Source organism: Leopardus geoffroyi, chromosome C2, assembly GCF_018350155.1.
Source record: "Leopardus geoffroyi isolate Oge1 chromosome C2, O.geoffroyi_Oge1_pat1.0, whole genome shotgun sequence".
In the NCBI taxonomy this organism is placed as follows: domain Eukaryota; kingdom Metazoa; phylum Chordata; class Mammalia; order Carnivora; family Felidae; genus Leopardus; species Leopardus geoffroyi.
Window position 1 is genome coordinate 83,932,237 of NC_059333.1, and position 26,740 is coordinate 83,958,976.

A 26,740-nucleotide genomic window follows, 5' to 3' on the forward strand; every position below is an offset into this window, starting at 1 on the left:
CAGAGAGTTGGATCTCATAGTCCCAACTGTTGTCCCTATAAGGAAAGAGTCCTATACATGGCTCTGAATTTCCCAAAGGACATTGCAGACCAGGCTGGAACAGCTGAATAAGACTTTACTGATTGATGACTGAGAGATGATATAGGGAAATAAGCACAACAAGGAGCAACGCTCTGGAGAATGAGGATAAGATTCAGCTGTCCTTGAAAAGCAGTGTTATCCATAGGAGGGGTGTGTGTGTGTGTGTGTGTGTGTGTGTGTGTGTGTTCACGTGTGTGTGTTCACGTGTGTGTGTACATGCTGTCAACAATAAAGCTGGACATAGTTAAAATGGAAAAAACAGATTTTATCCAGTAACTACTGACAGTAGAGAAAAGAGCTGAGCCCCATTCTGATTTGTGCACAGCTGACTAGGTGCTTTAAAGGGAAAATTGAGAAGGGGAGGGGATGGGGAGCTGGTAGGCACCGAAGTAAAGGCCGGGATGTGAAAAATTACAAAACATTGGTCAGTAAATGTGATTATTCCAGCTGTCTGCTGGCTGGCAGTGTTGAACTTAGGGTTGTATCCTCCCACAGAGACTGGCAGCCAGGGGCCCTGTACTTCCAGATTGTTACATTCAAAGGATGACTTTCAGGTCCTTGAGAAAGACATCCTGGGCCATAAGAGATACATACATATATCTCTCAAAGGAACAGAGGAAGGGCTTACAATCCTAAGCCCTTTTTAGTAAATGCCCTAAGAAAGGGAGGTTAGGGGCCTATCATCAGGTATTGGTTAGAACAGATGGCAAATTCTTTTGACAGTCTTGACCTTTTCCAGACAGATACACAAAAGGAGGGCTGGTTCACCCTGGGGATGTGTTCTTAGGCAGCCATGCTAGGGTTGATCAAGTCTGTTAATGCAAGAGTTTGAATGGAGTGTTCACGCAAAGAATTTTTGCCATTTTCAGTGACCCAGGTATATTTGCTTCATGAAAGAGATACAATTAAAGGAATAGGTGTGCTCACCACTTGTACTGCTGGTGGGGATATTTTAAGAGTGAACTGCCCATTTTCTGCAACTTAACACAAGCCCACTGTGAGACCAGGAGTGCCCAAACCCCTCCTTCTAGAATATTCTAAAGACGACTAAAGAGAAAAATAATACTAAAACCTCTTTCAATGTATATAGGCCAGAGTGGTGTTCTAAAACATTTTGGACTATGTCCCACAGTTTCAAAATGGAAACATTTTCAATATTTTCTGTTCTGTTTTTTAAGTTTTATTTATTTATTTTGAGATAGAGAGATAGAGAGAGAGAGAGGAACTCAAGCAGGCTCCACACTGTTAGTGCAGAGCCTGATGTGGGGCTCAGTCCCATGAACTGGGAGATCAAGGGTCAGGTGCTCAACCTACTGAGCCACCGAGGTGCCCATCTATTCCATTTTTTTCAGGTTTTATTTATTTATTTTGAGAGAGAGACAGAGCAGGGGAAGGGCAGACAGAGAGGGAGAGAGAGAATCCCAAACAGGCTCTGTGCTGTCAGTGCAAAGCCCAATATGGGGCTTGAATTCACAAACTGTGAGATCATGACCTGAGCTGAAATCAAGAGTCAGATGCTTAACTGACTGAGCCACCCAGGTGCTCCTATTCTATTTTCTATTAAAATTCTGTTCACAACTTATTAAGGTAATTTCATCACCTACCCATGGGTCACAAGTCACAACAAGCCACATCTGAAAAATACAAGGTGTCTGGGCACAAACCTAGACAAAGACAGGGCAGGGGTGAGGGAAGAGGAGGTTGACAAACCCTTGGTTTAACACAACAGATACCAGAGGGAAAAATCTTGAGTGCACGAAGAAACCCATGTGACTGACCTTTGTAGGTAATAGTCTATTCTTTTATAACAAAAGTATAGTAATGGTAGCATCTATTGTGTAATTTCCCAGAAACATGGCACACAGCCAGAAATAGTAGACGAGACTGGGATAGTGACAAACCAGTCTAGGAAGGAATGATGGGGTTTTTCATGATCAAAGTGCATCCTGGTAGAATGTTGCATTCCCAGAAAACTTCAACCTGGAAACCTGGAGGAAAACAATACATTAGGCTTTGTTCTGGCTTAATAATAAATAGACATTGGCAGAGGAAGTAATGGGGTTGGTCTTTGTGAAACAATGCCGCAAATGTTTATTGAGCACCTACTATGTGCCAGGCACAATTCTAGGCACTAGGGCTCTACATCCACAAATAAAACAAAGCTGCTGCTCTCAAAAGCTACCATTCTAGTGAAGAAAGGTCACAACGAAACAAGTATATAAATACGCCAAGTAGTGATAAATGCTGGAAAAGCAGGGTAAAGGGTACACCTGCTACTTTAAACAGGGTTAGCAGATGTACTTTCTGATAGAGACAGTTACATAGAAATTTGGGTGAAGAGAAACTGCGATGCCTGTGAATATCTGGAGGAAGCATGTTCCAAATAGAAGGAACAGCAAAAAAAAAAAAAAAAAAAAAAAAAAAAAGGCAAATAGAAGGAACAGCCAGTGCAAAGGCCCCGAGGCAGGAGGCTCAGTGTCTTCGAGAAACAGTAAAAAGGTCTGTGTGGTTGGAGTGAATTCTGAGCGATGATCAGGAGTCTCAAGGCCACTGTAAGCACTTTGTATATGATCAGGTAAGATGATTGGTCACAAGACAAGTTTAGAAATACTAAAGATTCACCAATGTTACATACTCAAGCTTGTGGCTTACACATTCAACTCTGCTTCATTTACGGTGGCAGTTAGTAGCTAGGATCTGCTGAGCGCACGGTTTTTGTGAATCCAGCAAACATTATGCTCTTTCTCCAAATCCTTGGTCTTTCTGATCCTGCCCTGTGCACTCACATCAAGGTGGGCTGGGCTGGCTCTCGCAAATGCCTAGTTACCGGAGCCTGGGGGGTGGGGCTTGGGGAAAGCCACTCAAATAACTAAGATCTTTACCATTCCCTGCATAAATAAAAATGGCAGCACTCATGCATGGACATCCTGGTAAGAAGAAGACCACTGGTGATGATATTGGTGGGGCGGGTCAAGGAGGATGGAAATAAGAACTTTTAAAGTCAGTGGCCCCCAGAAAGCCTAGATGATATTTGAAAACCTCTTATCAGTAGCCCAAACTAATGTGGACTGTGATTCAGCACGTTTAAAAACAAATAAAAATCCTTAGTGGTTAAGTGCAAACCAACAATCTATTTAAAAATCTCTGTAGAATGTGTGGCAATTCACATTTTAGAAGTTAGATGCTAAAAGCATTCTTTCCAGATGACTTTAGAGATTGTGTCTTCCCAGACGGTGGCTGGAATCTTCAGTAGGAACCAAATCTGGAGATGAGGTGCATTAGACTGTTCCAATGTTGTCACCAGCCTCTGTGACTCCCAAGGGGAGATATCATAGATGCTGGGTTTTGCTGGCCTTTGTAACTACAGCATCTTGCATAGAACCTGTCGCCTGGCAGAAATAACGTCGGGACGTTGGGTCCTGAGGAGTTGCCACCACAGCCGTTACCACCACCATAATTGATCACCTCCCAGATACTGTACACACATTAGAAGTTTTTATTAAAACCACTGATATCTTTTGTTTGGACTGTGCAATATATCTAAAAATTGGCAACACTGGGGGGCACCTGGGCAGCTCAGTTGGTTAAGCATCCAACTTCGGCTCAGGTCATGATCTCGTGGTTCATGAATTCAAGCCTGGCATCAGGCCTTCTGCTGTCAGCACGGAACCCACTTTGAATCCCCTGTCCCCCTCTCTCTTTGCCCCTTCTTCGCCTGCTCTCTCTCTCTCTCAAAAATAAATAAACATTTTTTAAAAATTGGCAATACTGGGGCCATATTTCTACTTAACAAGTGTCTGGAACAGAACAGGGGATGTTCTCTTTAGAAAGGGGCTGTGTTTTCTAGTTTACCAGACTCCACTGACCCGCTTGGCCCCAGAGGCATTTGAATTTGTAGCTTCTGACGTATACTATCTTGTTTAACCCTTGCACCGACTCTGTGAAGTAAATTGGTGCTTTATGGATGTGAAAACAGGCTCAGAGATGTTGAGTAACTTCTCAGGGTCAGGGCTGGACACAGGTCTGTGAGTTTCTGAAGCTGGTGATGCTTCTGCTATGCCCACTGCTGCTTGTGAGGAGGGGCCATATTGAATGCAGTGATGACATGGGACCCATGTAACTCCATGATTGTTTGACTTGAGGATTTAGATCATGTATGTCACAATTCCAGAGTCACCCTGAAAAATATAGAAATCCTTATGGCTAACTCACTATGTGGTCTGTGCAAAGCCAGAGACCTCTAACAAAATAACAAGGGATTGGAGATGACTTTTAAGTTGACTTCCAGCCCTGATGGACCTCCCTGCGGAGGAAGGACTGCACTTTTAAAAGGTGTCCACTTGGGGGCGAAATATGATAATGAATTCCTTAGTTACACCGTGATGATGGGGCACAGCCAAAGACTCCCAGGGTTTATTGTCTTAAAAGGAAAGGTCTGATGGGAACTGCCAAGCCCCAAGTCTCTGTCCTCTCCTTCTAGTTCTCTGCCAGGCGTCCTGCCTCAGAATGAGCTCCTAGAGCGACCATGGCCTGTTCTCTCCTGAAGTCAATGAATCTAACACAATATTGATTGTAAGATGCCTCTTTATTTTAGACTACTCTAACAAAGGAAATATGTTACAATGCTTCAATGATAGAATTTCACACTGATTGCTCACACCAGCTTTTCTTTGCTTTGAAATTTATTTTCTGTGTCTTCAGAGAATTGGCTGTTTACCCTGCCCTTCACTTGTATTCCTCAACCTAAAATTGGCAATCTTTAGCACATATTCTCAGTACTAAAGCATAACAGCATCATTTCCTTAGGTGTTTTACAGCAGTTGCTTGTTGCTCTGCAAGAAAAATGTGGGAGTGGGGTCAATCTCCCTCTAATGAATATTGATTTCCCTAATATAAAACTTACGTCCCAATGCTCTATTTCCTTGCTTTTCTGGACACGGTAACTTTCTGTTTCCGTGCCAAATCATAGCATTATTATCTTGAAGTCATTTCTTAGAAAAGCCTAGTTGAGATATAATTGGTATACAACAAACTGTACATCTTTAAAGTGTACTATTTGGGGGCACCTGGCTGGCTCAGTCGGTGGAGTGTGCAACTCGTGAACTCACGGTTGTGGGTTCGAGCTCTACATTGAATGTAGAGATGATTTTTAAAAAATCTTTTAAAAAGTGTACTATTTGATGTTTTGACATGTGTATACTTTCATGAAACCATCATTACAAACAAGGTAATAAAACCATCCACCTTCAAAGGTTCTCCTGCCCCTTGGGACTCCCTCCCTCTCACCCATCCCCATCTCTCCATCAACCTGTACAGGCAGCCAGTGATCTGCTTTCTGTCAGTGAAGATCAGTTTGCATTTTCTAGAACTTTATATAAATGGAGTCATACAACTTGCATAAAAAAAAAAACAGCTTTGTTGAGATATTACATGGGACAAAATTCACCAGATGTAAGTGTACAATTCAGTGGGTTTTAGTCCATCTACAGAGCTGTGCAAACATCACCAAAATCTGATTGTAGAATATTTTCATCACCCTAAAAGAAACTTCATGCCTCTTTGCAGTCAGTCCCTGTTCTACCCCAGCCCTAAGCAACCACTATTCTACTTTTGCCTCCATATTTTTACCTTTTCTTGACATTCCATACATATGGAATGATATAATATGTTCTGGCTGGCTTTTTAGATTTAGCATAATGTTTTCAAGGTTCATGTATGTAGTTAACATATATCAATGTTTCATTCCTTTTTTTAAATTTTATTTTTTTTAATTTACATCCAAAATAGTTAGCATATAATGCAACAGCGATTTCAGTAGATTCCTTAATGCCCCATACCCATTTAGCCCATCCCCCCTCCCACAACCCCTCCAACAACCCTCTGTTTATTCTCCATATTTAAGAGTCTCTTATGTTTTTGTCCCCCTCCATGTTTTTATATTATTTTTGTTTCCCTTCCCTTATGTTCATCTGTTCTGTGTCTTAAAGTCCTCATATGAGTGAAGTCATATGATATTTGCCTTTCTCTGACTGACTAATTTCACTTAGCATAAGACCCTCTAGTTCCATCCACATAGTTGCAAATGGCAAGATTTAATTCTTTTTGATTGCCGAGTCATACTCCATTTTATATATATACCACATCTTCTTTATCCATTCATCCATTGGTGGACATTTGGGCTCTTTCCATACTTTGGCTATGTTGATAGTGCTGCTATAAACATTGGGGTGCATGTGTTCCTTCAAAACAGCATACCTGTATCCCTTGGATAAATACCTAGTAGTGCAATTGCTGGGTCATAGGGCAGTTCTAGTTTTAATTTTTTGAGGAACCTCCACAGTGTTTTCCAGAGTGGCTGCACCAGCTTGCATTCCCACCAGCAATGCAAAAGAGATCCTTTCTCTCCACATCCTCACTAACATCTGTTGTTGCCTGAGTTGTTAATGTTAGCCATTCTGACAGGTGTCAGGTGGTATCTCATGGTGGTTTTGATTTATATTTCCCTGATGATGAACAACGTTGAGCATTTTTTCATGTGTTGGTTGGCCATCTGGATGTCTTCTTTGGAGAAGTGTCTATTCATGTCTGGTGCCATTTCTTCACTGGATTACTTGTTTTTTTGGGTGTTGAGTTGGATGTGTTCTTTATAAGATTTTGGATACTAATCCTTTATCTGATATGTCGTTTGCAAATATCTTTTCCCATTCTGTCTGTTGCCTTTTAGTTTTGCTGATTGTTTTCCTTCACTGTGCAGAAGCTTTTTATTTTGATGAGGTCCCAGTAGTTCATTTCTGCTTTTGTTTCCCTTGCCTCCGGAGACGTGTTGAGTAAGAAGTTGCCATGGCCAAGGTCAAAGAGGTTTTTGCCTGCTTTCTCCTTGAGGATTTTGATGGCTTCCTGTCTTACATTGAGGTCTTTCATCCATTTTGAGTTTGCTTTTGTGTATGGTGTAGGAAAGTGGTCCAGGTTCATTCTTCTGCATGTCGTTGTCCAGTTTTCTAGCATTACTTGCTGAAGAGAAATGGATATTCTTTCCTGCTTTGTCAAAGATTAGTTGGCCATACGTTTGTGGGTCCATTTCTGGGTTCTCTATTCTGTTCCATTGATCTGAGTGTCTGTTTTTGTGCCAGTACCATACTGTCTTGAGGATTACAGCTTTGTAGTATAGCTTGAAGTCTGGGATTGTGACGCCTCCTGCTTTGGTTTTCTTTTTCAAGATTGCTTTGGCTATTTGGGGTCTTTTCTGGTTCCATACAAATTTTAGGATTATTTGTTCTAGCTCTGTGAAGAATGCTGGTGTTATTTTGATAGGGATTGTATTGAATATGTAGATTGCTTTGGGTAGTGTTGACATTTTAACAATAAGAACATGGAATCTTTTTCCATTTTTTTGTGTCTTCTTCAATTTCTTTCATAAGCTTTCTGTAGTTTTCAGTGTACAGATTTTTCACCTCTTTGGTTAGATTTATTCCTAGGTATTTTATGGATTTTGGCACAATTGTAAATGGGATCGATTCCTTGATTTCTGTTTCTGTTGCTTCATTCTTGGTGTATAGGAATGCAACCGATTTCTGTGCATTGATTTTATATCCTGTCAGTTTGCTAAATTCATGGATCAGTTCTAGCAGTTTTTTGGTGGAATCTTTTGGGTTTTCCATATAGAGTATCATGTCGTCTGCGAAGAGTGAAAGTTTGACCTCCTCCTGGACGATTTGGATACCTTTTATTTCTTTGTGTTGTCTGATGGCAGAGGCTAAGACTTCCAATACTATGTTGAATAACAGTGGCAAGAGTGGACATCCCTGTCTTGTTCCTGACCTTAAGGGGAAAGCTCTCAGTTTTTCCCCATTGAGGATGATATTAGTGTTGGGTCTTTCATATATGGCTTTTATGATCTCGAGGTACGATCCTTCTATCCCTACTATCTTGAGGGTTTTTATCAAGAAAGGTTGCTGTATTTTGTCAAATGCTTTCTCTGCATCTATTGAGAGGATGATATGGTTCTTGTCCTTTCTTTTATAGATGTGGTGAATCATGTTAAATTGTTTTTGTGGATATTGAACCAGCCCTGCATCCCAGGTATAAATCCCACTTGGTTGTGGAAAATATTTTTTTTAATGTATTGTTGGAGCCGGTTGGCTAATATCTTGTTGAGGATTTTTGCATTCATGTTCATCAGGGAAATTGGTCTATAGTTCTCCTTTTTAGTGGGGTCTCTGTCTGGTTTTGGAATCAAGGTAATGCTGGTGTCATAGAAAGAGTTTGGAAGTTTTCCTTCCATTTCTATTTTTTGAAACAGTTTCAAGAGAATAGTTGTTAACTCTTCCTTAAATGTTTGGTAGAATTCCCCTGAAAAGCCATCTGGCCATGAACTCTTGTTTTTTGGCAGATTTTTGATTACTAATTCGATTTCCTTACTGGTTATGGGCCTGTTCAAATTTTCTATTTCTTCCTGTTTCAGTTTTGGTAGTGTATATGTTTCTAGGAATTTGTCCATTTCTTCAAGATTGCCCATTTTGTTGGCATATAATTGCTCATAATATTCTCCTTATTATTGTTTTTATTTCTGTTGTGTTGGTTGTGATCTCTCCTCTTTCATTCTTGATTTTATTATATGGATCCATTTTCTTTTTGATCAAACTGACTAGTGGTTTATCAATTTTGTTAATTCTTTCAAAGAACTAGCTTCTGGTTTCATTGATCTGTTCTACTGTTTTTTGGTTTAGATAGCATTAATTTCTGCTCTAATCTTTATTATTTTCTGTCTTCTGCTGGTTTTGGGTTTTATTTGCTGTTCTTTTTCCAGCTCCTTAAGGCATAAGGTTAGGTTGTGTATCTGAGATCTTTCTTCCTACTTTAGGAAGGCTTCGATTGCTATATACTTTCCTCTTATGACCGCCTTTGCTGCATCCCAGAGGTTTGGGGTTGTGGTGTTATCATTTTCATTGACTTCCATATACTTTTTAATTTCCTCTTTAACTTCTTGGTTGGCCCATTCATTCTTTAGTAGGATGTTCTTCAGTCTCCAAGTATTTGTTACCTTTCCAAATTTTTTCTTGTGGTTGATTTCGAGTTTTATAGTGTTGTGGTCTGGAAATATGCATGGTATGATCTCGATCTTTTTGTACTTGTTGAGTGCTGATTTGTGTCCCAGTATATGGTCTATTCTGGAGAACATTCCATGTGCACTGGAGAAGAATGTATATTCTGCTGCTTCAGGATGAAATGTTCTGAATATCTCTGGTAAGTCCATCTGGTCCAGTGTGTCATTCAAAACCATTGTTTCCTTGTTGAGTTTTTGTTTAGATGATCTGTCCATTGTTGTGAGATTGAAGTCCCCTACTATTATGGTATTAATATCAATGAGTTTCTTTATGTTTGTGATTAATTGATTTATATATTTGGGTGCTTTCATATTTGGCACATAAATGTTTACAATTATTAGGTCTTCTTGGTGGATAGACCCCTTAATTATGATATAATGCCCTTCTTCATCTCTTGTTACAGAAAGTACTTTATTTTAAAGTCTAGATTGTCTGACATAAGTATGGCTACTCCTGCTTTCTTTTGTTGACCATTAGCATGATAGATAGTTTTCCATCCCCTTACTTTTAATCTGAAGGTGTCTTTAGGTCTAAAGTGGGTCTCTTGTAAACAGCGTATAGATGGATCTTGTTTTCTTATCCATTCTGTTACCCTATGTCTTTTGATTGGAGCATTTAGTCCATTGACGTTTAGAGGAGTAATGAAAGATATGAATTTATTGCCATTATGTTGCTTGTAGATTTGGAGTTTCTGGTGGTGTTCTCTGGTCCTTTCTAGTCTTTGTTACTTTTGGTCTTTATTTATTTGTTGTTTTTTTCACCTTTTCTCCCTTCAGAGAGTCCCCCTTAAAATTTTTTGCAGGGCTGGTTTAGTGGTCACAAACCCCTTTAATTTTTGTTTGGGAAACTTTTTATCTCTCCTTCTATTTTGAATGACAGCCTTGCTGGATAAAGAATTCTTGGCTGCATATTTTTCTGATTCAGCACACTGAATATATCCCACCTCTCCTTTCTGGCCTGCCAAGTTTCTGTGGATAGGTCCGCTGCAAACCTGATTTGTCTTCCCTTGTAGGTTAAGGACTTTTTTTCCCTTGCTGCTTTCATGATTCTTTCCTTGCCTGAGTATTTTGTGAATTTCGCTATGATATGACTTGTTGATGGTCCGTTTTTGTTGAATCTAATGGGAGTCCTCTGTGCTTCTTGAATTTTGATGTCTGTGTCTTTAACCAGGTTAGGAAAGTTTTCCACTATGATTTGCTCACATAACCCTTCTACCCCTATTTCTCTCTCTTCCTCTTCTGGGACCCCTATGATTCTGATGTTATTCCTTTTTAATGAGACACTGATTTCTCTAATTCTTAAATTGTGCTCTTTTGCCTTAATCTCCCTCTTTTTTTCTGCTTCATTATTCCCCGTAAGTTTGTCCTCTATATCGCTGATTCTCCGTTCTTTCTCATCCATCCTTGCTGCCGTGGCCTCCATTCGAGATTGCAGCTCAGTTATAGCATTTTTTATTTCATCCTGACTAGATTTTACTTCTTTTATCTCTGCAGAAAGGGATTCTAATCTATTTTTGACTCCAGCTAGTATTCTTATCATGATTCTAAATTCTGGTTCAGACATCTTGCTTGTATCTGTGTTGATTAAGTTCTTGGTTGTCGTTTCTTCCTGCTCTTTCTTTTGGGGTGAATTCCTTTGTTTCATCATTTTGAAGGGAGAAAAGGAATTAATGAGAAAAAAATTAAAATTAAAAATATATTAAAATTAAAAAATTAAAAACAAATACACACACACACACATTGGAATAAATGATGCTAAATCCTAGGTGTGTTTTGGTCTGGGTGCTGAAAGGGGCTTGATAGATTAGAGAAAAAAAGGGAAAGAAAAAAAAGGAAATAGTTTGAAAATTTGAAAAAATGAATACACTGAAGTAGACTAAAATGAAGTGATGGAAGTAAATTAGAATTTGAAAACATTTGCAGGAAAGTAAAAAATATAGTAGAAAAAATTAAAGAAAATATTTTTAATAAAAATTGAAAATAAAAATGAATTTTTTCTTTCTGTAGTCAAGAAAAAGAAAATAAACGAAAAAGAGAAAAAAGGAAAAAGAAAAAAAAGAAAATTTAATAGATGGACCAGTGAACAGACTGAAATACGACTGAAATTACTTTGTTTTCCCCTAGAAGTCAAACTATGAAGTGGTTTATAGTCCATAAACTAATCAGGTTGAGAGATTTGTGTTCCTGAAGAGCGAGGTTGGCCTAATTGGGCAGGGTAACCACTCCGTTCTCCACTAGATGGCTCTGCTTAGCTTACTGAGGTGGATTCTTGTGGTGCTTGTAGGTGCATATGTGCATGCGTGGGAGCGGTGAAAATGGTGTCGCTCAGCTACCAGTCTCTAGCATGGAAACTCTTCTCCTGGATCAGCAGTCGCGCACCTGTTCTTTGTCTCCAGCTTCTGTCCGCTCCCCGCTTTTACACAGTCTGTGACCGAGCCCCAGGGAGCTCCTCCCTCCTGAGTTTTGTTTCAGATGCGGCTGTTTTTCCCAACCCTTTACTTCTGAGGGACTGCGGCTTTGACCCGTTCTGCCCCTCTGCAGGAGAGTCTCACCAAGCAATGGCCAGGTGCCGGCCGCACCCAGGAACATTTGTGGGTTTGTGCTGCTGCCGATGCCCACAGACTGTGGCTGGGTGCCAGCTCCCCCCAGAAAAAATTCACGAGATAGTGTAGCAGCAGCATTTCAGGGATTATGGAAAATCACAACACGCATCTGGCACCAGGCTTCACCCTTAATGACCTTGTTCCAGCACCAGTGAATGTGGTTGTCTCCTGGGTCAACTGGGGCCTTGCCTTTGGGGGACCCACACGGCCTCTACCAGGTGTCCTCCCAGCAGGGGAACCATCTCTCCCCGTGTGGCCTGAAGAACCCCGGACCCCACTCTGCTCCTGGGGATTCGCCCTTCCCACCAGAGCACCGCCAGGTATGGAGCTGCAGAGTTGCAGCCTTTGTGCTCCCCTTGTTTACGGTCTTAATGGAATTTAAACCCTCTCCTTTCTCCTTTCTCCCTTTTTAGTTCAGTCCCTGAGGCTGCTTCCACTTTCTCTCCAGCTGCTTTTGGGGAGGGGTGTTTTCCCATATTCTCCTCACTGTCTCTGTCCTCTCTCCGCACGCAAAGCACCTCCCTGCCCTCCGCGGCTTCTTTCTCCTCAAATTCACCTCTCCGTGCCACGTTCCTGCTGAATTCTGTGGTTCAGGGTATGCAGATTGTTGTGTAAATCCTCAGATCAGTTTTCTAGGTATGCAGGATGGCTTAGTGTTGGTCTGGCTGTATTTCATGGACGCGAGACACACAAAAAACTTCTCTGCTGTTCTGTCTTCTTGGCTCCTCCTTCATTCCTTTTTTTTAAGTTTATTTATTTTGAGAGTGAGAGCATGAGCTGGGGAGGGGCAGAGAGAGAGAGAGAGAGAGAGAGAATGGCAGGCTCTGTGCTGTCAGAGTGACGTGAGGCTTGATCTCACCAACTGTGAGAGCGTGACCTGAGTCAAAATCAAGAGTTGGATGAAGCGTCCTGTCTGTAGCCATGCTGAACTGATCTGTCCAGGAAGTGGATCCTCCAGCCCTCAAGTCTCCAGATGACCACAGCCCCAGACATTGGCTTTACTGGACTCTCAGGAAAGACCCACCTAGAACCACTTAGCTGAGCCGCTCGCAGAAACCATAAGATAATAAATGTTTGTTGTTTTAAGCTATGAAGATTTAGGGAACTTACAGCAAGAGATTACAATATATGGAGTGAAATGTGGAGGGCAGCGGAGAAACTGGCTCAGGGAAACTGGCTTCCACTGCCTTCCTCCGGATGTGACTCAGGGACATCTGCAGTAATGCCCAGAGACTCCTCTTTAGGGTGGTCATTCAACATGATCCCCCGATGCCCGGAGCAGGCAGTGAGGACAAGGAATGGCAGTCTTGCTGAAAGGCTGTAAGGGAGGAATGGAGAAGACTTGCCCTTGACCACCTACCATGGGAACAGAAGGGTTGAGTCTCCAGGGGCTGTGGCCTCAGTGTCCCAGACAAAGCCAGGCCGGCAGGGCTGGGGTGGGGTGAAGGGTAGTGGCCAGGGACCCAAGAGCCACCCACTTGGAGGCCAGGGGTGAGGCCGGGCTCTGAGGCCTCTGGCAGCCATGGAGCACTCAGGGCCTGGGGCTGGCAGCGCTGGGGGACAATGTGGGAACTGGGAGACCTGATAGCCAGTTCCAGCCACTCCACAGGTAAGTGGCACCTGGGGTAAAGTGATGACCAGGCACTGGTGGCTGCTTTCCTCTCCCTCCTGGAGGCCCTGCCGCAGGGGGACAAGGTCTTCAGCCTGGCGCAGGGCTGGCACAGAGGACCTCTCACACACTTGGCCACACATTGACTGCATTATTTCAGGGTCATCTGGGCCATTTCCTGCCTCCAGGAAGGATATGTCTGAGCTTGGAAAGAGAATCTACCCTCCCAGCACTGACAATATCCAGATACCCCCTCCCTGCTGGGGACTGTCAGCACACAGGGTACCCCAGGTGAGGGTGGAGGACACCGTCAGTTTAGTCCAGAGTTTTCCATACTCCTTAGAGATGCCAAGTTTTCTAAAAGGAAAACTGTTTGTGGAACAATATTACCCTTACAGGTATGATGTCCTCATCTGATCTATTCTATGCTCTTATTCTATTCTACTTTATTCTATTGTGTTCTATTCTATCCCATTCTATTCTGGGACACAGGGGAGGAGAGGGGCTGTGGAGGTGGTGGGGTCACCCGCAATCCCCTCACAAGACCCTTCGAGGGAGAGTTTCTTCTGACACAGCCCACAGCTGCTCTGGGTGAGCCCTCACTCGTCTCCCCCTTGGGCCCTGGGGCCCGTGGCAGCAGTGACTATACCCTATTCGCCCAGCATCCCCCGCGGCTCCTGGAAGGAGCTCAGAATTCTCAGGACCCGCAAGCCTTGGAGAACGTCCTTCAGTCAAAGCTGGAAATGTGGGGGCCGAAAGTGCAGCTCACAGGATGAGTTTTGCTATATCTTTGTCATTCGAGTATTTAATCCCTTCCTCCTGGATCCACTGGCCATGGGCTCCTAGGGGTCTTAGGTACTATAGCGGTGACAGCACTATGGAGACCCCAGAATCTTGGGCTCAGGGTCTGGCAGGTCATATGAGTAAATAAAGGAAAGACCCTCTGTCCAGTGGCAGGAGCAGGGGCTTTGGAGTCAGTGAGACCGAGTGCAGTTCTGACTTTGCCACTCACTCACTAGCTGTGTGATCTCGGGTAAGCCACTTAACTTCTCTGAGCATCAGTTTATCTCTAAGATGGGGGGTGATACTACCTATTTGCAAGGTTGGGGTGAGGATTAGCAAAAATGCATATAACATAGAGCACCTGGGAATTCAAAAATAGCACATGCTATGATTATTATTAGTGATAATTACAACCACACTAACTAGAGGGTCTCAGGACCACTCTGGATACTTCAGGTGTGCTGTCATTACTGAGTTTTGGGGGAGACTAGGCTGCTATTGTTTTCATCCTAGACAAAAAGGAAATACTCATAAACACCCAGGGGAGGAAGCTGGTTATGTTTGTCATGAACAGCCTTAGTAATAAAAGGAGAGGAAAAACACACTCAGACACACACACACATACACACACACACACGCACATGCACACACACAAACCAAGAACACGGGCCCTTGCCAAGCATTTATCCTGGTTGCAAAGGATAGTTGCATCCTTGAAAAATGAACGGAGTGACTCTGATCCTGGCCAGTGTCTGTCCAGCAGTCTGTAGGGAAGACATAACCCTGGTCTCTGGTGGAACTCACAGTCCTCATGCCAGAATAAACACCAAGGGTGCTGATAGAGAAGGACCAGATGAATGAGAATGGTGGGGCATGAAAATTCATGCTGGTAAGACCTGGGGAGCATTCTCTGTTTCCTAGGCAGACCTGTTTCATCACTGTGCAACAGGAAATTCAGCGTTTGGGCTTAATGTTTTAAGTACTAACACTGTCGATTTGCTTTAACTAATTGAATAAAATCTCTTAACTAGTGAATATGATAGGAAATTTAAATTATCTTGATCATTTTCAGGGGCACCTGGGTGGCTCAGTCAGTTAAACGTCCGACTTCAGCTCAGGTCCTGATCTCTTGGTTCGTGAGTTCGAGCCCTGTGTCGGGGTCTGTGCTGACAGCTCAGAGCTTGGAGACTGTTTAAGATTCTGTGTCTCCCCCTCTCTCTATTCCCCTCCCCCACTCGTGCTCTGTGTCTCTCCCCGAAATAAATAAACATAAAAAAAATTAGAAAACACATTTTCAGTGAATTAATTGAAACATCATGACTAGGTTACTTTCCTCTAAATTTGTGTTTTCTGTAATTGTCCACTAGATGGCGGGATGAGACCACACTAGATATCACTAGCTCAGAGGCTGCTCTCACAGTTTTAAAGTGAGGAAAACTATATTTTGGTTCCTTCTAATTTTTTTTCCTTTCAGAAAATAAAGGTAAACAATTTATGCACAACTTTTTAAGGACCCTCTCTAACACTTAAAGGGAGGTATGCCATTTCCCTGTCTGAAGCTCTAACCTCAGGTATTTTCCTCTTATCTTTGAGCAACAAACAGTTGATGGCACCAGTTAGTAATGAGTGAAAGCTTACCCTGAGCCGCGTGCTGTGCTAGGAGCTTCATCTCATTTATTCTGCACAGGGAGACTAGAAGGTGTCACTTCCATTTTGTTTAAAAAACTCTATCATTTTGTTGCATGGACGTTGTGTAGGTAAGAGCTCTGATATGGGAATTTCAAGTGTGACTTCATCAGCCAAATGAAGAATCTGTCTAGTGAACATGACCTCCAGAAACAGACCACACTCTTGGGTGCCATTCCTGGCAGTGACAGCAATGTGACTTCTTGCACAAAGAAGGAAGAAACATCTGGATAAATACATCAGCACAAAGCCAGTCCAGAAACAAAAAGCAGAAGCTATAGGACAGAGGAGCCTGTAATTATAATCACTAGAAGCAAAAGGGTTCCTTCCTTTCCAATCTGATCAAGTATCCAAATGAGTAGGTCCTAGGGCCCTTTCTTCAGCATCTACCAGGTGCCAGGCATGGTGCTAGGTGCTTTATTTATGATTTAATCCTCATTTACTCCTTTTTTAAATTTTTATTTTTTATTAAAAAAATTTTTTTAATGTTTATTTATATTTGGGAGACAGAAAGAGTGCCAGTGCGTGAGCAGGAGAGGGGCAGAGAGAGAAGGAGATGCAGAATCTGAAGGAAGCTCCAGGCTCAGAGCTGTCAGCACAGAGCCCAACTCGGAACTTGAACCCACCGACCACGAGATCATGACCTGAGCTAAAGTTGGACGCTTAACCAACTGAGCCACCCAGGCGCCCTGACTCCTTTAAAAAAAAAAAAAAAATTATCTATTTATTTTTGAGAGAGAGAGAGAGTGCTTGTGCGTGCACACACACAAGCAGCGGAGGGGGCAGAGAGAGAGGGAGACAGAGAATCCCAAGTAGCCTCCATGCTGTCAGAGCAGAGCCCAACACAAGTCTGTAACTCACAAATGGAGAGATCATGACCTGAGTTGAAATCAAGAGTTAGATACTTAGGGACGCCTAGGTGGCTCGGTTGGTTAAGCAGCCAACTTTGCCTCAGGTCATGATCTCATGGTTCGTGGGTTCAAGCCCTGTGTCAGGCTTCTGTGTTGACATGACAGCTCAGAGCCTGGAGCCTGCTTTGGATTCTGTCTCCCTCTCTCTCTCCCCCTCCCCCACTCACACTCTATCTCAAGAATAAGTAAATGTTAAAAAAATTTTTTTAATAAAATCTTGACTGAGGCCAGTGTTATGTCACTGTTTTTCGTATCTCTCATATTCTAACCATCCTCAAATATTCGGTTCCAATCCCAGACTTCAGTCAAGCTACCTCTTTAACAAATTCAGCCAGAATCAGTACCACAGACTTGATCTTGTTTCCTGCTCTAAAATAATACAATTCATGGGGCGCCTGGGTGGCGCAGTCGGTTAAGCGTCCGACTTCAGCCAGGTCACGATCTCGCGGTCCGTGAGTTCGAGCCCCGCGTCAGGCTCTGGGCTGATGGCTCAGAGCCTGGAGCCTGTTTCCGATTCTGTGTCTCCCTCTCTCTCTGCCCCTCCGCCGTTCATGCTCTCTCTCTGTCCCAAAAATAAATAAACGTTGAAAAAAAATTTTTTTTAAATAATACAATTCATTCACCAAATATTATTGATTTCCTGCTATGAGTCACACATAATTATAGGTACTTAAGATAGAACCATGAACCAGACACACTCCCAGCCTTTAGTAAATTCTTATCCTAACAGATGAGATAAGAAAAAAAACTATGATAATGTAGAGTGAGAAGGTGATAGTGATATTTACACAAGATTTTACAGGAGCTGTAGAGACATCTAATTTAGCTAGTTGTTGGGAGTGGGAGCAGACGCTGGCTATGTTAAGTGTGCACAGTTTGAGCAGAATTTTGAGAAAAGCAAGGGAAGGGATCAGGAGGGAGCAAATATGTCCTGGGCTCAGGGGAACAGCCTGGAGCAGGGAACAGAGGTGGGAGATGCTCACTCTCCCAGGAGTTCTGAGGCAGGGCTGGGCCAACGATGATAGGTTTATAGAATGATAGAATCAGCTGGAACCTTAAAGGCCATCCAACTCTTCCCCATCTTTTACAGAGGAAAGAACAAAGGCCCAGAGCTGTGAAGTGATTTGTTACAGGCCTAAGGCTTTGGAAAGTTAGAATGGAAATCGAGATGTCCTGACTCTCACTGACTTCACTGTTCTTTTCCCTGATCGTGATGTTTTGGGCCTGTATTGGTGCATATCTGAAATTCTATTTGCTGGCTATTAAATGAAACACAAAATGAAGCTGGTGTTATAAAATACTGAGATTCCCTAGTGTTTCAATTCTGGAACTAACCTATTGGAGAACCTCGAGCTGGTCACTTCTTTTCTCAGGGTCTCAGTTTCATTATGTGTCGAAGAACTGGGATAGATTGTTTTTATGACCCCTTCGCAGTCCAAAATTATTCTATAAATGTATGTCTATTTCTAGAATATTTTACCATGTGGTCTTTGGTCTAATCACACCTCGCTTTTCGTTTCTGCTAGAAATGAAACAACGCTTGTAAGACTGTCAATTCATTCACATCCTCAAGGGGCTAAATAGCCAGTGTGTAAATGGAAAGTGCACCAGGACAGCAAGGAGAAAGGGAATCAATGTGGGCTGGAGACGTCCTGGAGACGGTGAAATCTGAACTGTCCTCTATAAGAGGTGAGGGCTTGGCCAGGAAGACAGAGGGCTGTTCCAGGAAGAAGGAAACATGAGCAGCGTCTAGGAGTTCTGGCCACACGTGGGCCTTGTGTGAACCACGCTGCTGAGGCAGGGGCTGGATGGGGAGTGAAGGAGGTGGTGGTGGTGGGAGGGGCAGATGGAGAAGATGGTTGTCCTGCTGGGCTACAGCGTAGACTTGATGCAGGAGCCCAGGGGAAGGTGCAGGAGATTCATTTGGCCTGCAGGGCAGACAACTCTCCAGGAACCCTTTTCATTAGCACAGAATGGGCCCTGAGGGCTCTGACTTAGGAGAAGAGGTTCTTAGTTCGACATCTTTCTTCTGTTTTGATTAGGTGTTCTGTAATTACACAATAAATTCTAGAACTGTAAATGATAGCAACATGGACAATGCAGACCCATACAGTGATCATGTTGAAACCAATGATTTTTTAAGCATTAATTTAAAAAACTGATTAATATAAACACTTCCCTGTTTTTAGGAGGCTCACTGTTGAAAGTCTTGCTCACTTGCTCCTGTCATTGATTGGTTCCTTCCCTTCTCTTTTTGTGTCTCATTTTCTGCCTTTGTGATCATTGGACTTGGTCTTATATTTCTTTTTTTCTTTTCTTTTGTTTAAATTTAAATTTTAGTTGGGGCACCTGTGTGGCTCAGTTGGTTAAGTGTCCAGCTTTGGCTCTGGTTGTGATCTCATGGTTCATGAGTTTGAGCCCCGCATCGGGCTCTGTGCTGACAGCTCAGAGCCTGGAGTCTCATTCGGATTCTGCTTCTCCCTCTCTCTGCGCTCCTCCCCTGTTTGTACTCTGTCTCTCTCTCTTTCTCAAAAATAAATAAACATTAAAAAAATTTTTTTTTATTTAAATTTTAGTTAACAGTGCAATATTGGTTTCAGGAGTAGACTTCAGTGATTCATCCCTTACATACAACACCCAATGCTCATCCCAACAAGTGCGGTCCTTGATGACCATCACCCATTTAACCCATCCCCCCACCCGCAACCCTCTATCAACCCTCAGATTGTTCTCTATTGTTGAGAGTCTTTTGTGGTTTGTTTCCCTCTCTCCTCTTTTTTACCCACTTCCCATAAGTTCATCTGTTTTGTTTCTTAAATTCCACATATGAGTGAAATCATATATTTGTCTTTCTCTGACTGACTTATTTTGCTTAGCATAATACACTCTAGCTCCATCCACGTCATTGCAAATGTCAAAATTTCATTCTTTTTGATGACTTATTAATATTCCATTGAATATGTACCACACCTTCTTTATCCATTCATCAGCCAATGGACATATGGGCTCCCTCCATAGTTTAGCTACTGTTGAGAATGCTGCTATAAACATTGGGGTACATGTACCCCTTCAAATCTGTATTTTTGTATCCTTTGGGTAAATACCTAGTAGTGCAATTGCTGGATTGTAAGATACTTCTATTTTTAGTTTTTTGAGGAAACTCTATACTGTTCTCTAGAGTGGGTGCATTCCCGCCAACAGTGCAAGAGGGTTCCTCTTTTTCTGCATCCTCACCAACACCTGTTGTTTCTTGTATTGTTAATTTTAGCATTCTGACAGGTGTGAAGCAATGACTTATTGTGGTTTTGATTTGTATTTGCCTGATGATGAGTAATGTTGAGCATCTTTTCATGTGTCTGTTAGCCATCTGGATGTCTTTTGAAAAGTGTCTATTCATGTCCTCTGCCATTTCATAACTAGGTTACTTGTTTTGGGGGTGTTGAGTTTGATAAGTTCTTTATAGATTTTTGATACTAACCCTTTATCTGGTATGTCATTTGCAAATACCTTCTCTCATTCTGTCGGTTGCCTTTTAGTTTTGTTGATTGTTTCCTTTGCTGTGCAGAAGCTTTCTATTTTGATGAATCCCAATAGTTCATTTTTGCTTTTTTCCCCCCTTGTCTCCAGCAATTTGTCTAGCAAGAAGTTGCTGTGGGTGAGGTCAAAGAGGTTGCTGCCTGTTTTCTCCTCTGGAATTTTGATGGTTTCCCATGTTACATTTAGGTCTTTCATCCATTTGGAATTTACTCTTGTGTATGGTGTAAGAAAGTGGTCCAGTTTCATTCTTCTACAAGTCACCGTCCAGTTTTCCCAACACTATTTGTTGAAGAGACTGTGTGTTTTCCATTGGGTATTCTTTCCTGCTTTGTCAAAGATTAGTTGACCATATAGCTGTTGGTCATTTTCTGGGTTCTCTATTCTGTTCCATTGATCTATGTGTCTGTTTTTGTGCCAGTACCATACTGTCTTGATGACTACAGCTTTCTAATATAGCTTGGTATCCGGAATCATGATGCCTTCAGTTTTGTTTTTCTTTTTCAGGATTGCTTTGGCTATTTAGGGTCTTTTGTGGTTCCATACAAATTTTAGGAGTGTTTGTTTTAGCTCTGTGAAAAATGCTGGTCGTATTTGAGGGATTGCGTTAAATGTGTAGATTGCTTCGGATAGTTTTAGAATGTTTAGAACAAACATTTTATTTAACAATGTTTGTTCTTCCAATCCATAATCATAGAATGCTTTTCCATTTCTTTGTGTCCTCTTCAATTTCTTTCATAAGTGTTCTATAGTTTTCAGACAGATGTTTTATTTCTTTGGTTTGGTTTATTCCTAGATATCTAATTGTTTTTGGTGCAGTTGCAAATGGGATCAATTCTTTGATTTCTTTTTCTGTTGTTTTGTTTTGGTGTATAGAAATGCAACAGATTTCTTCATGTTGATTTTATATCCTGCGACTTTGCTGAATTCATGTATTAGTTCCAGCAATTTTTTGGTAGAGTCTTTCGAGTTTTCTACAGAATATCAGTCTTATATTTCTAACTTTTTTTTTTTTACATAATAAACTACTTCAAATGCTTTTTGGAAGTGGGTAGGATATAAATAAATAATTACGATTTCTCTAGATCTATTTTCTTCAATATCTTATTATACTAATAATTATAAAATAGCTCTTCATAGATGTATCCCTTTTGGACAGAGGACCTGAAGTCCTTCATAAACCCATGTTATTAAACCAAATTCAAATCAGTTTACATTTGTATAGCATTTTAAGGATTAAAAAAGGTGGAGTTTTTCTTGGTGTCCATTATTTTCATTGAGCCACAATCCTGACAGCAGCTCTTTCATCCCCAGTACCTAGCACAGTGCTTTGACATAGATTCTCCATAAATGCTTATTGAAAAACACGAATGATTGAATTAAGTCAAAATAATTCTGTGAGTAAGAATATGTTCTAGTCATTATTCCTGTTTTACTGAAGAGGAAGCAGTGGTGTGGAGTCAGGACCATCTGGAGAGCCAATAGCATATATTTCTTCCCAGTTCAACTACCACTTAATGACTTCACCTCAGCAGCTTGAAAGTGGCCTTGGCAGGAATATTTACACCAATGAAATCAACAAATATTGTAAGTCAGCACCCTTCCCAACCCCCCCCCCCCCCACTCCATCCCTTGAGAGCAAGTTTTTACGCATTGGCTAGTGATGAGGGAACAACAGGCAAGTTGAGGGCAAAGCACAAATGAGCACCCAGCAACCTCTCCCCCCAGGTGGCATATGTGTGCCATTCCTCAGGCACTCCTGGCTGGCTGCTCAGGAACAAAGGAAAGGGAAAAACAAGTGGTTAACTGATAGAGATCACAGACACGCAGGACAGGAGTCTCCATCAGTTTGCAACTGTCTCAATGATTTATAAGAAAAAAGCAATCTTACCAATAGAAAAACCTCCAGAAACCTATAGACTTAATTTCCTCGGACCCTAGCATCACCCTCCCCTCTATAGGATAGAAAATCTTATAATGCAGCTCTTTCTGCCCACAGGTCCTGTCCTCGTGCTATAATAAAACCACCTTTTTGCACTGAAAACATCTCAAGAATTCTTTCTTGGCCATTGGCCAAGACAGCACACCACAGAAATCTCAGTTCTTACTAATTCAGTGACTCAACTGAGGTTAGACTGTGGGCTAAGCAGTCAACTCCAATATCATACACCTGATGCTAATATAACATTTTATGGTAACTATACTGGAATTAAAATAAAAAAAATAAGGAGATCAGTTCCACATTCTAAGAAGAGAGACCATTAGGGAAACTGATGAGTCAAGGACAAGGGAGTAGCTAGCCAATGTCTGACTTTACAGCAGAGTTCTGTGACAGGGTCTGCACAGCAAGGTCACAGACAAGCAGGTTAGAGACAGGAGCCTGCAACAAGCACTCCCCTGTGTATGCCTAGGATTTAAGGAACCTGGCCTGACTGTCAGTCACAGTGCAGCACACCTACAATCCAAACGCAGCAAGATGTTGAGTGAGAGAGAGGTTCCTGGCATACCATGGAATACTACAGATGGGAACTATTGGAAAAACCATCGTTGCTTCAACACGCAGGGGAGAATTGTGCTGCCAGTCATTCCCAGCAAGAGTATCCAAGTAACTAAATAATCTTCAATAAAGAAAAACATGCTGAAATCATCAATGTGCTCTCAGCTCGATTACATAGAAGTAAAAGTAGATCCAGTACAAAAATTCTCATGGGTGAAAAACATGACTGTTTAATATTCCAGAAATGTTTAGAAGAGCCTGCTGCCTTTTCTACACCCATTTTCATCTTTATGGACCAGAAGGTAATCTATTATTCTACTAATTAATCCTCTGACTCCCAAGAAAATGTGTAGGGGCTGAGGGCATGCCGCTCCAAAAGGTGCCACTTTGGCATAAAGATTCCTTTGAATTAAAAGTCGTAAATACTCAGCAGATGCAGGAAAAGCTCTCTGCTTCCCCCATAACTGCCTAAATTTACTCTGGAAGGCAGAGCCTGCAACAGGAAGGAAGAGAGCTAGTAACAAGAGACTCCCTTTACTTAAAGAACCTATCTGCATAATAGGGCAACCTGTTCTTCTAAACATCTCCTTGCACCTTCTTGCTAAAGAGCTTTCTCCCCTTTGTGTCCTCAGACCCTCCCCCCTCTCCTAAGCTTTTCTAAGCTTCCTGTTTGCCTCCTTGTTTTTGGAATGTCATGTCTGTGTGGATTCCTCCTGTGACCCGATTAAATTGGATTTTCTCCTGTTAATCTATCTCGTGTCAAGTTGATTCTAAGTCCAGCACGAAGTACCATAGGGTGGAAGGTCTTCCTCCTCAACAAATGTATTCAATATGATGAGGTGTACGTCTACGGGATACTGTTCACTGTTTCTAACACTGCTTTGCTCTAAATTTGCAGCATCAGTGAGGTGTTGTCATTGTGATTTGGACCATTTGACCAATCAGAACTAAAAAAATTATATTGCTTCAGGTTACTTGCATGTTACTTGTACTTTACTGACTTTTAAGAAGTGTTAGTATAATAAGAATATCTCAATGTGCAAAAAATACTTAACCAACAGTTTATTTTTAAAAATATATACACTATAAGTTTGTGTGATTAATTAAAATAAAGCTATTATATGGTTCAAAATAAATATATACACTATCTCAGTTAAGAAATGGGCAGAAGACATGAATAGGTACTTTTCTAAAGAAGACATCCAGATGGCTAACAGACACATGAAAAGATGTTCAACACCACTCATCATCAGGGAAATACAAATCAATATCACAATGAGATACCACCTCATACCTGTCAGAATGATTAAAATTAACAATGCAAGAAACAGCAGGTGTTGACGAGGTTGCAGAGAAAGGCAAATCCTTTTGCACTGTTTTGCTGGGAATGTAGCCTGGTGCAGCCACTCTAGATAACAGTATGGAGGTTCCTCAAAAAAACTAAAAATAGAACCACCCTATGATCCAGCAATTGCATTATTAGGAGGTATTTACCCAAAAGATACAAAAATACAGGTTCAAAGGGGTACATGTCCATCAATGTTTATAGCAGCATCAACAATAGCCAAACTATGGAGACAGCCCAAAAGATCATCAACTGATGAATGAATAAAGAAGATGTGGCATGTACACACACACACAGACACACAGACACACACACACACACACACACACACACACACACACTGAAATGGAATATTACTCAGCCATCAAAAAGAATGAAATCTTGTCATTTGCAATGACATGGATGGAGCTAGAATGTATTAAGCTAAGTGATATAAGTCAATCAAAGAAACACAAATACCATATGATTTCATTCACATGTGGAATTTAAAAAACAAAACAGATGAGTATATTGGAAAGTGGGTGGAAAGAGATGAAAGGGAAATAAACCATAAAAGACTCTTAATGATAGAGAACAAATAGGAGGTGGGTTGGAATGGGTTAGATGGGTGATGGGTATTAAGGAGGGCACTTTTTGTGGGGAGCATTGGGTGTTGTATGTAAGTGATGAATCACCGAAATCTACTCTTAAAGCTGAAAAATAAAAACAAAAAACCAAACCAACCAACGAACAAAAATATCCACTATAAATTCCAGACAGACTTATAACTGCCATTTGGAATTGTTTTGAGTGGGATTTGAACCACATATCCTCCACAGTGAGTACTTAGTAATTATTAACTACCAAGAAAATGGACATAGAGAATGATATTCTAGTTGTCTCTTAAATATCAGCACAATCAAACTTAATTAAGTACAAAATTTCTAACACAAATGACTGCATCTGGGCCAGGCATGTAGCACCCCCACCCACCACTGTAGCATAGCCAGTAACTATTTTCTGAACATTTCCATGCTCTATATTTTTCTTCTTTTCCTCTGTACCACCCCATCACAGGACCCAAGTCATTTTGCTCACTTTAGATAGCTCTGGCAAGGCTGGTGAGTTGTCTTTTAAAATATAAGTGAGGAGCACCTGGGTGGCTCAGTTGGTTGGGTGTCTGACACTTGATTTTGGCTCAGGTTATGATCCCAGAGTTGTAGGACTGAGTCACGAGTTAGCTCCATGCTGAGCATGTAGCCTGCTTGAGATTCAATCTCTCTCTCTCTCTCTCTCTCTCTCTCTCTCTCCCCCCCTTGCCCCCTTCCCCACTCATGCATGCTCGCTCTCTCTCTCTCTCTAAAATAAAATAAAATAAAATAAAATAAAATAAAATAAAAGTGATAACCAGGCAGCATTCAAGATCGTCCCTCCACAAATGTCACTCATTCACTCAATTTGGATATGCCCTCCTGAGTAGGAGGAGGAGGTGGAGTGAGAGGCAGCCCCTTGGAACTTGCACAGAACCCCATAGGGCCCTGGGAGTGTGGAGCAGGTGTCAGATCTGCAGGTGGGGAGGGGAGAAGGAATGCTGAGCGATCCACTGTCAGGGAGTGGTACTGAGTCACTGTCACAGGGGCTGTCTGAGCATTGGCAGCATGGAGGGAAAACCTGTGCCAACCTCACTCCCACCCCCAATCCTCTCCCCGAATCCTTCCCCCAGTGAGGCTCACCCTATCAGCTCTCCTGGGTCAAGGAAGGGCCCAGCGAGCAGGGCCTGCCTCCAAAACTGTCCCCATCCCTGTGAGGCCCCTAATGAGAGTTAGATGAGCACATGAGAGATGCCCTTGTGCATTGATGTGGAAGGAGATGATCACTAGGGTCAGGGGGTGGGGGAGACTTCCCCAGTGCAGAGGAGGAGAGAAAGGAACAAGATGGGTTCTGAGAATGGCCTGTGGATGAGAACTGCTGTGTGCCATCAGTTCCTTTCATCTTCCAGTTCTGGGTGTACCTACAATGGTTTCATCCGCCCGCCGAGGTCCTGGAACTGAGGGAGAATGCTGAATGGTGCCAAACACAGGGGCAGAGGCAAGAGCTTTAGGAAAGGCACTAGAGTGCCTCCAGTGTCTGTGTTGGGCCTCGATGGCATCTCGGGAGCAGTACACCAGGGCCATTGTGTTGCTTCATCTTCTTGGAATGAAAGTTTGAACATTTGATGAGTGTGGGATGCTTTAAGCAAAAACTCAACTTGATTGGCAGTTAATACGTATTCGCTCTGTTCCAGGCATTGTGGGAGCTTCTGCAAGGGAACTGGAGATGAGCAGGACATGGTCTCTGTCCTCAAGAGGTCTGAGGACTAAGAGTAGGGAAAACAGATCCACACAAATTTGTTTACTGAGGAACAGATCACCAGAAGAAGCCAGGGGAAAGTACTTAGAATGTAGAAATTGAGGTAGCATAAATAATTTAGAGGTAATTTTATCTTTCTTTTGCCATCCTTGAACAAGAGTCAAGAATTGTTCTACTTTGGTGCTGCAAGATTAAAAATAAAAGATACAAAGCAGTAAAATTGAGGTTTACTGTGGCTTCCTAGGGGATCCTCATCAGTT

The 26,740-nt window shown here is 42.0% G+C and overlaps 1 protein-coding gene across 2 annotated transcripts in view; it reads left to right on the forward strand.

Annotated features, from left to right (window-relative positions):
- The window catches only part of KLHL6 (kelch like family member 6), a 98,151-nt gene that overhangs the window by 62,664 nt on the left and 8,747 nt on the right, over positions 1–26,740 (forward strand). The window lies entirely within an intron of this gene.